Source organism: Pteropus medius, unplaced genomic scaffold, assembly GCF_902729225.1.
Source record: "Pteropus medius unplaced genomic scaffold, Ma_sr-lr_union100, whole genome shotgun sequence".
NCBI classification, from domain to species: domain Eukaryota; kingdom Metazoa; phylum Chordata; class Mammalia; order Chiroptera; family Pteropodidae; genus Pteropus; species Pteropus medius.
The window spans coordinates 8,662,832-8,672,138 of NW_024340692.1; the positions used below are offsets into that span (position 1 = coordinate 8,662,832).

At 30.2% G+C, this 9,307-nt stretch overlaps 1 pseudogene; it reads right to left on the reverse strand.

Moving 5' to 3' along the window:
- Nucleotides 1-7,566: 7,566 nt before the first annotated feature.
- LOC120597936 (uncharacterized) lies at nt 7,567-7,685 on the reverse strand (annotated as a pseudogene).
- Nucleotides 7,686-9,307: the final 1,622 nt, after the last annotated feature.

The following is a 9,307-nucleotide window of genomic DNA, read 5'->3' on the forward strand; positions in this document are numbered from 1 at the left end:
TCCCTTCCTTTTCACCCTAAATGAACTTTACCAGCAAAAGTAGCAGATAAAGAATATAACTTGGAGGATAACTTCTAGGTATAGAGAAATAGAAAATACAGATCTAAATTTATCTGTGACCAATGTCTTAAAATTAGTAAAATTAGGCCCAATAATTGTAGAACTTTCTATAAGCATGTTTCAGAAATCCCTTATACCAAACTTTGACCATCACAAACCCAATCAGTAACTTTAAAGTAGGCAGAACTCAATAGCTGAAAGAAACACTATAGTCTCTTCCATTAATAGTACCAGTTCTTACAGAGAAATCTTTCTCAGTGTCATTTAGAGTCTCTGTTCTTACTTTTCAGCAAATCTTTATAGGCTATTATATGGTTTTCTCTCATATTTCTAATTTTAAAGGGGCACATTAGAGGGCAAGTAAGAGAATTCTTACTTGTAGGCATTTGACCCTGAGAAGTAAACACTGGGAACGAGAGAGAACTCTAATAGGCATAAGGAATTTCAAAGCATAGAAATGTGGAGCTCTTTATTAACTCTAGATTTTAATAGTCTTTTATATACCAGAATGCTATATACATGTACTGCTAATACATCATCAAACCCAGTGGAATAGTGATATTGCCAACACATTATCAAAAATAAGATGAACTTTTACAACATGCTTGTAAAAAAAGAAATTAAGCATTAACATATTTTAGAAAAAACTTATATTTTTAGAAAACATATATATTTTTTAATGATCTACATGTAAAACTCTTTTTCCCTGGATGTTTTCAGAAAAAATGTATTGTTGAATTATTTTAGAAATGGCATATTGAATAATATAAACAGTGATCATAGCCCTATTACAATGAGTATGGCAGCATTATTTATAAATGACTTTTTACACCAATTCCATTACATATCAAATGCTATTTTCTATCAAAAAAAGAATTCTCAACTATTTTGCTGTATTAGGTTCCATTAGAAATGAACTGAAAATAAAATAAGTTATGTCCTATCCATGACATGATTTGGATCTTGCGTAGGTTGAATAGTGAGTAATGATATTTTTTCATGAAAATGTGATCTCTGAAGACTCCAGTATGGAAATATGTCAACAACATGTTTTTTATTTTGTTTTAACAACACACTGGTTTTAGTTAACAATAATTATAATTTCCAGTATATACCTTACAAGTGCAAAAATGCCATTTGATATTGCCTTCAAAATACAATCTATATTTTTTTAGTTGGAAAAATAATACTGATTTACACAAGAATTCCTTTATGATATTTCTAAATTTTACTCAGATGTATATATGTCATTGTTGCTTTGGCAGCTGGTAATATTAATTAAAAATTATATATTAATTTATCTGTAATTACAGATGATCAGTGTTGAGTAGCATTTCTCACTTTTAGTTCTTTTAACTAGTTCTATCATTTTATCTTTGCTAGTATCTAATTATTTTAGTGGATATGACCAAATGATATTTGATAATGGAGGCAAAAATTTTAGATTTTTAAAAATTTTTATTTTTTTTTTGCTTTGGTTTTAATCTATATAATACACTTCTTCTAGCAATACCTACCTCCTCTCACTCACTCTCAGCTAAAAACAGGCTTTTGTTCTTCTGCATTTTATGTTCATTTTTCTCTTTAATAAATTATTTGGATACACAATTGAGTTTTCAAGAACTAGCAAATGCATGGTGATATGTAATGATATATTGTCATGAATGAATGTAACTTTTACCTATTTGATGTCTGATAATACATTGGAAGAAAAACTTCACAAGAAATGTCAGTGTGTGCAAGAGGCTTGATAATCTCAGTGAGATATTTTAGAATAACCAAAATTGTTTAGGAGAGAGAGTTTTTATCCAAAATATATAATATATGAATAGTAATAAATGAGAGAGCTCAGAACAATTTGTAGTTTTCTTATGCTGCAATTGTACATCTTTCCAGATTAGTAATTCAAAACAAACTGTGTGGTAATCTGAGTAGCTGTAAGAGAAGTGCTAGTATTCTTAAAAAATAGCTGTCATTTATTCAGTATTCATGTGCTACTAACATTGCTATATGTTAGATTATTTAATTTAATCTTCACATGGACTTTGTAAAGAGATACTATGCTCATTTTATAGATGAAACTATCACTCAGAGAGTTTAAGTAATTGGTCCAGGAGCTGGGCAAACCATAGTCTGTTAGCACTTATAAGCCTGGTACGCTCTTTGCACTAAGCATGGCTACCTCTCTCTTTGTCTTCTGACATCATTGGCAGAAAACACAGTCAATTTTAAAGTGATTTAATTGTAGTTCAATACCTTACATGAATAATTTCTTAGGAATGGGGCAAGTTGATAAAAATATTTAATTGAATAATCATTCTACTTATAAAAATGAAAAGACTTAGACTTCTTTGATTTTTATATATATTAGTATGTACTACAAAACTGGTTAAAGTAGCCGAAGAATTAACCTTTAATATTATAAGTAAGTATATCTCTTAAAATATGTTTTAATATAAAATATTTTTATTAGTAGAGAAAAATTGATAGTTTAATCATTATATGCTATCAATATTTTATTATGCACTTCTAGAATCTTAGAGAGCAAAGACCTTGAGTTCTTAAGAGAAGTTTCTATTTTAGATAATAGAAGTTATCTTCTTCTTGGTAAATGTAAAATGAAATGTAAAAGCACTTTATATGTTATATTAATGTTATTTGTGAGTGTTTTAATATAAAAACAATTAAAATTTATTTTTTTCAATATAATAATATTTCAGAATATTGGAGTTTAGCTTATCCATACTCCATAGCTTAATTCTACATCTAATTAAACTAATAATAATGGAAAATGTATAATTCTACATTACAAAATTTTTTTCAAATTTTAATTCATTTATATTTATTCAGCAGCAAAAAACCACCATCATGAGAATGAAGAAACCATTATAAAATATTATTTGTCATATGCAATTCTGTAAATAAGTACTGAATAATAATTGACCTAAGATGCAGCCAAGTATGTAAGATGAATTTCTAAGTCCATATGAAGTATTCTGTATAGCATTAAAAATTGCTCACATTTATTTCAGAGAGAGAGTGAGATCGAGAATGAATGAGATTATGTCCTATTTAAAACATGTAACTTGAGGAATCACAATTCATTTATCTGTTGCTATTTAACAAACTACCCAAAACTTAGTGACTTAAATTAACAACCATTTTACTTTATCTCATTAATTTGTGGGTCAAAAGTTTGGACAGTACTCAGTTGGAGATTCTTCTGTTCCATGTGTCATTCATTAGTGTTCACCTGAAAAATGACTGATCTGGAGTGTACAAGATGATTTCATTTACATCTGGTGCTTTAGTGGTTATCACTAGTAGGCTGGACTTAGCAGGAATTGTCAACCAGAGCACTTCCATGTGGGCTCTCTATAATGGTGGTCTCAGGTAGTTAGACTTCATACATGGCAGATCAGGTCTCCCAAACAAAGTGATCTGAGATACTCTGCCAGAAGCTGCGAGAGCTTTTGTGAGCTAGCCTTGGAAGTCTCAGAATATCATATTGACTTCATTGATTTGTTCAAATAAATCACTAAATATAGTCCAGATTCAAAATGAGAAGAATTATACTCAACTTTTAATTGGAGAATCATAAAAGAAAGAATTCGTGCTCACCTTTCTTGTGCCATTCATGGGGAATCACAAACCAAATTCTCCCCTAATATTATTTTTTTCTCTTTTGAATTGTCTTAGCTATAGATTAAGAGCACACTAAATAAAGACTTAAAATAATATATCAAGTGAATTTAAATGTTTTTATATGAATATGAATAAACAGAGGTAAAGGGACACACACACGCACACAAAATATATATATATGTATATATATTTAGTGAGCTACAGTAAACCAGGATGCCATTCGATCCCCTGAATCATTGTTTATAATCTGTTAGATTGTGTATGGACATGCCACACTTGAGTTTGAAAAGGACCCAGTAAAAGCAGAGTTACATTATAATGTCTAGGTAATCCACACCTACATTTTAAAAGTCTATCTGGTTTCAGTCATCTTGCAGAACTATTTAGTAAAAAACTAAAATTATTCAAGTAACTACTTTTAAACCAGAAAAAAAAAACCATCCAGCATTCTATATATATTAAATATTACTTTAACATGCGATATCATATATTCTTGTTCAAACTTAATTTAACTCTTTAAGGTTATTTTATTGTGTATTTAATCTCCCTGACTTCTAAGAACAAATTAAATATGTGTTAGTTCTTGGCAAAAAAAAAAAAAAAAAAATCACCTATCAACAGATATTCTTTCAAAGAGGCAGACTGTACTTTATATAATAAATCAATAGATAGCAAAACCATCAGCCACATATAAGTAGTAACATATTATTTACCTTAATATGTTATAACTCAGTGTTTCTCATAATAGAATGTATAGATTAAATACCGGAAGATCTTTTTAAAATGCAGATGATAATTTCTTAAATCTGGGGTAGAACTTTAGTATCTATGTCTCTAACAAGTTACTCAATTATGCTAACGCTTCTGGTATACGAACCATAATTTGAATACCAAGATTTTAAATGTTAAAATAATATTAAGATAGAAGGATTTAGGAAATAAAATTCTGAGTTGGGATGATATAATGCATTCTGTTTAAAAAGAGGCTAGCTTTAGATTGACTTTATGGCATACATCAAAAAGGAGTTGGAGACTTTCAGTGCTCATCGTTCTTGTCCCTCTTGGTTCCTTCTTATAAATCTTACAAGAAACTAGTTACAGAGTGTACTGATTAATATCACCTTGATTTTTCTTTTGTATCTTCACTTTCATAAAGTCATTATTACCACTTCTGAGCAAACTGCTTTCTTCACTTCCCCTATATTTGAGTGCAATATATAAGTGGAGTTTCTACTTCCTCTGAGCTACCACAGCCCTTTGTATACACTTTAATTCTGCTGACAACATTCAGTACTGTAATTGTTTGTTTATGTCTATAACTTTCTGTTATTTGTGAGTTATTTGATATCAGAAACTATATTTTATTCATATTTACATTCTAACAGCTTTGGCTACTGCCTGAAATCTACTGGAAGTTTTGATAGGAGATGAAAATAGGGTATAATCTCTACAACTTAGTTAAGGTCCAAAACTAACATTTTATAATAATGATGGTAGTTCTAGTATATATAAAACAAGGAATTGTTCTATATTATATATAATAAAGAATTATTATTTATTATTATATTTTAATAGTGTATATTAATTGAATTATCGAATTTTCTATTTTTATTTGCATTATCATTGTCTAATGATACATATTACTTTTAATATTACATCGTTCCTTGTGTAAGCATCTCATTTTCTCTCCAAATATGTTTTTGAGGGCAGGAGTTAGGTTACATGTACCCTATGAAACTACTGTAGAGTGTTTATGCACATCTAAATTCTAGACAGCGGATGATGATATTACCATATTACAGAAAGACATGACATTAATACATAATTATTTTCTTGTACATTGTATTCATTTTCTGTGCACTCAAAATATATATTTTCCTACTTAAAGTGCACTGGAATCTTTGAAAAATAAAAAGAGACTTCAAGTAATGATTTAGAAGATGTTAAAAATTATAAAATAGTCCTACTTATATATAGTAGTTTAATATATTTCCCAAGGCTAGTATTACAACAAAATGGTGATATGAACATAATAATTAGTCTCAATCGATATCAATCATAAGGAAAAAAGGTATATATACTCTAATATCTTTTCCAATTTAAGTGTTAGATTTATCCTAGATTAAAATGTGACATTATAGTTAGGAAATTTAACATTTTTAATGTCATTTTTTTCCTCCACGAATCCAATATTTTCTGTAAAAATAACAATCATGAGTATACCAATGCCTCCCTGAGGTAATAAATAATTCTGAATGATGTATACTTGTCAGATCCAAGCTCCTTCTGCAGGGTTATCTCACAAGAACTGGAAAAACTGCAACCCCAGACTAAATGAGCACCTGGTACAGGGACTGTGATTTAATCATGTTGCTTTTCTAGACAGACTAATTGTTCTGATTTATGGTTATCACCTGTACTCCATGGTGTCTTGCTTCTAGTTCTAATTAATGTATAATTTTCAACTGCTGAAATTTTAATGCTCTCTCTGATTTCAATGAGTGCAAGAAATAAGACTGCTAGCAAATAGAAGCCCCACTGTTGTGACCTTTCCATAGTACTTAGTAGGTCAAAAGAAAACTCAGATTCTTCCAACTGAACATTTCCCAAAATGAGATATTTTAAGTTGCAGATATTGGGGGGGGGGAGGGGACTCTAACAGAATATTCTTTTTAGAGTTCTAATTTAATACAACTCTTAGTTAAACCATCATAGACACACAAATCCCTATGTTCTGAAGATGTGACAGTGATGACCGTATTTTATAGTTTAATCATGCCATTCCTAGGAAGGAAATAGAACAAAAAGGAATTTTAGATTAAGCATGAATTGAGTTTTTTAAAAAACATTTTATTGGAAGAAATAAATAGTGACTAGTAATTCAGAAACAAAATGAACGTGGAAATATTTAGATCTTGATTATTAGCAAATTCTTAATTTGCTGTTGTACTTGAAAGCACAGGACTCACTAGAAGCTATCTATGTAGAACAAAAATGTTACATTTGGTTGTATTCCAGGTTGACTAAAATGCAAGTACTGGAACTAAACCTTACGACTAACATGAAAACCACACTCAAAATATACAATTATGGATTCTTATTCAAAATGCAAATTAGATTTTTTCAACTGAGGGAAATATCTTGTAGCCCTTTTCACAGATAATAAATATAAGTAGAAGAGGAGATATGAGAAACTTTCATAGTAGCAAAGAGAAAGTCATGCTAAAAATAAATTTTTGAATAAAAAGGAGGATGCATGTAGCAGTGAAAAACCAATTTTTTATCTCTTGATTTGTACTTTTTGAAGTCTGTAGCAAAAAAGTTGATAAATAGAATAAAGTCAGATTACAAATAATAATTAGTAATGTGAAGCTTGCCCACAGTGGCTTTTTCTTCTCTTTTGCACTCATGGTTTCTTGAATTTCTCTTTTAATGCATCACTCTTTATCAGGGCACATATATTTTTAATTGACATGAACTTCACATACTATTTTAGATATACATCATCAAAATAATTAATATAACAGGATTTTTAAAAACAATACTATATTTCACTTAATTCACTTAACGTTATACTGTACTATTTTGGATATTTTTTAAATGAGGAGAGAAAGGCAGAGGAAAAGTTTAAATAAGCTGTAGATGTTAATTAAACTGACATCCAAAACCATGCTGTCACTGCACAATTAATACTCAAAAGACACAAATAGAAAAGGATAGAAACACATACACTATTTATTTACTTATTCATTCATTCATTCATTCATTCATTCATTTATTTATTAGGCAAGGCAACCCTTGGTTGACCTCACAGATCGCAAGGACCTTGTCAGCTTACAATCCCTTATTTTTTATTTTTTATGCCTACAGCACCTGGTCTTCCTAGTTGGTCTCCCATCCAAGTACTAACCAGGTCCGACCTTGCTTAGCTTCCAAGATCAGATAGGGGCGGGCTTGTTCAGGGTGGCATGATGGTAGACTACACTTTCAATATAATACTTATTTAACCTCATAAAAATTGAGTCGCACTTGATGTTTATATACATTTAATTTAGCATTATTTTTAACTTTGTAGTTTTATGTTTATATGTTAGACTATATATGTATGTATGCATGTATCAATTCATCTGTCTATCAAGTAACTATTTAGCTAACCGTCTACCCACCCATGTATCAATATTCAGGATATAGCATCAGACAGTTAAAAAACAGCATATAGCTTCTTAGCTCATTTTAAAGTAACTGTTGTATAAAATGTCTCTGGAACTAGGAGAGTTTAAAGTGTGTGAAAAACCTGTGGAAGCTGGTTTCCTTTTATTTTAATATCACTTTATAGACTGCAAAAATATTTTTAAAAATAATCCTCTTTCAATTAAGTACATTTAACTTTATGAAAACTGCCCTGCGTGGTCCTTTTTTTTCCCTCCAACTCACGGGGTCCAGAGAACTCATAGCTAGGATTTGACATTTGTGAACCACTATTTTCTACAGACAGCCTAAGGCTGTTTACACTCTAGGAAGCTCTGTGAAGCCGCTCATGAGCCTTCCTTATGCAAGCTTCCACAAAGGGGGTTCCACTTATCCTGTCATGTAAGCAAGTTATTTCTCCCACCTGTGTAAGGTTTATTTTAGTAGAACACATTTCCTCATTTTAGCAAGGTCTGTATTTTTGTGACGTTTATGTCAATTAGTGTCTCAAGTTTTTAAACACAGCTTCTCTCTGTTTCCTAAGAACTCATGTATCCAACTGTATTGTTAAAGCGTGGTATGCAGATCTGTGTGTCTGTTCATGTATCCAGCTACCTTCTCTCTCTCTCCACTGGGTTTATTTATTACACACTCATACTTGCTTTTGAACACTGCAGTGCTAGATGTGAGGATACAGAGATTAATAATACTACCTGGATGCAATGAGTTCATAACCTAATCATGAAGCAGGAGTTGTAGAAAGACAGGTATCATGACTTATTTTTTTATCTTTTTTAAAAAATTTTTATATCTTTGTTTTTTACAGCACAAAAAGACAAGCATATTGGGAAAAAAATCAACATACATCTGTTGCTTAAAAAGCGTTTCTCTCAAATTTGCTTTTGTGTTGTCAGAGTATGCTGACTTAACTTGCTCCAAGAGAGTATCATTCTTACTTTGTTTATAGACATGTGTATGCCTAGCTACTTTAACTTTATAAATGCATATTATATGCATATATTTTATTGTAAATATTTATTACTGTACAGCATATATATGCAAAGGACACAAATCTCAAGTATATAGTTTGATAAATCTTTTCAAAGTCAATGCCTGTTTCAAGATAACAAAATTTACCAATACCTCAGAAGCCTCTCTCACCGTCTTCCATCTGTTGCCCCATTCCAAAAGTAACCACTTTTAGACTTTTATCAGCATACATTATTAATATGAATAGATAATATCTATCTAGAATAGGCAATAATCTATAGATTATGTAATAAATTTATATAAATTATTGTTTATTCTATCACCATTCTATAGATGTGATTATAGAGTCAGAGAGATGTAAATATAAATCAAATCAGTAAATGTTTGTTGGATTGAACCATTGAAATGCTTTACAGAATACATA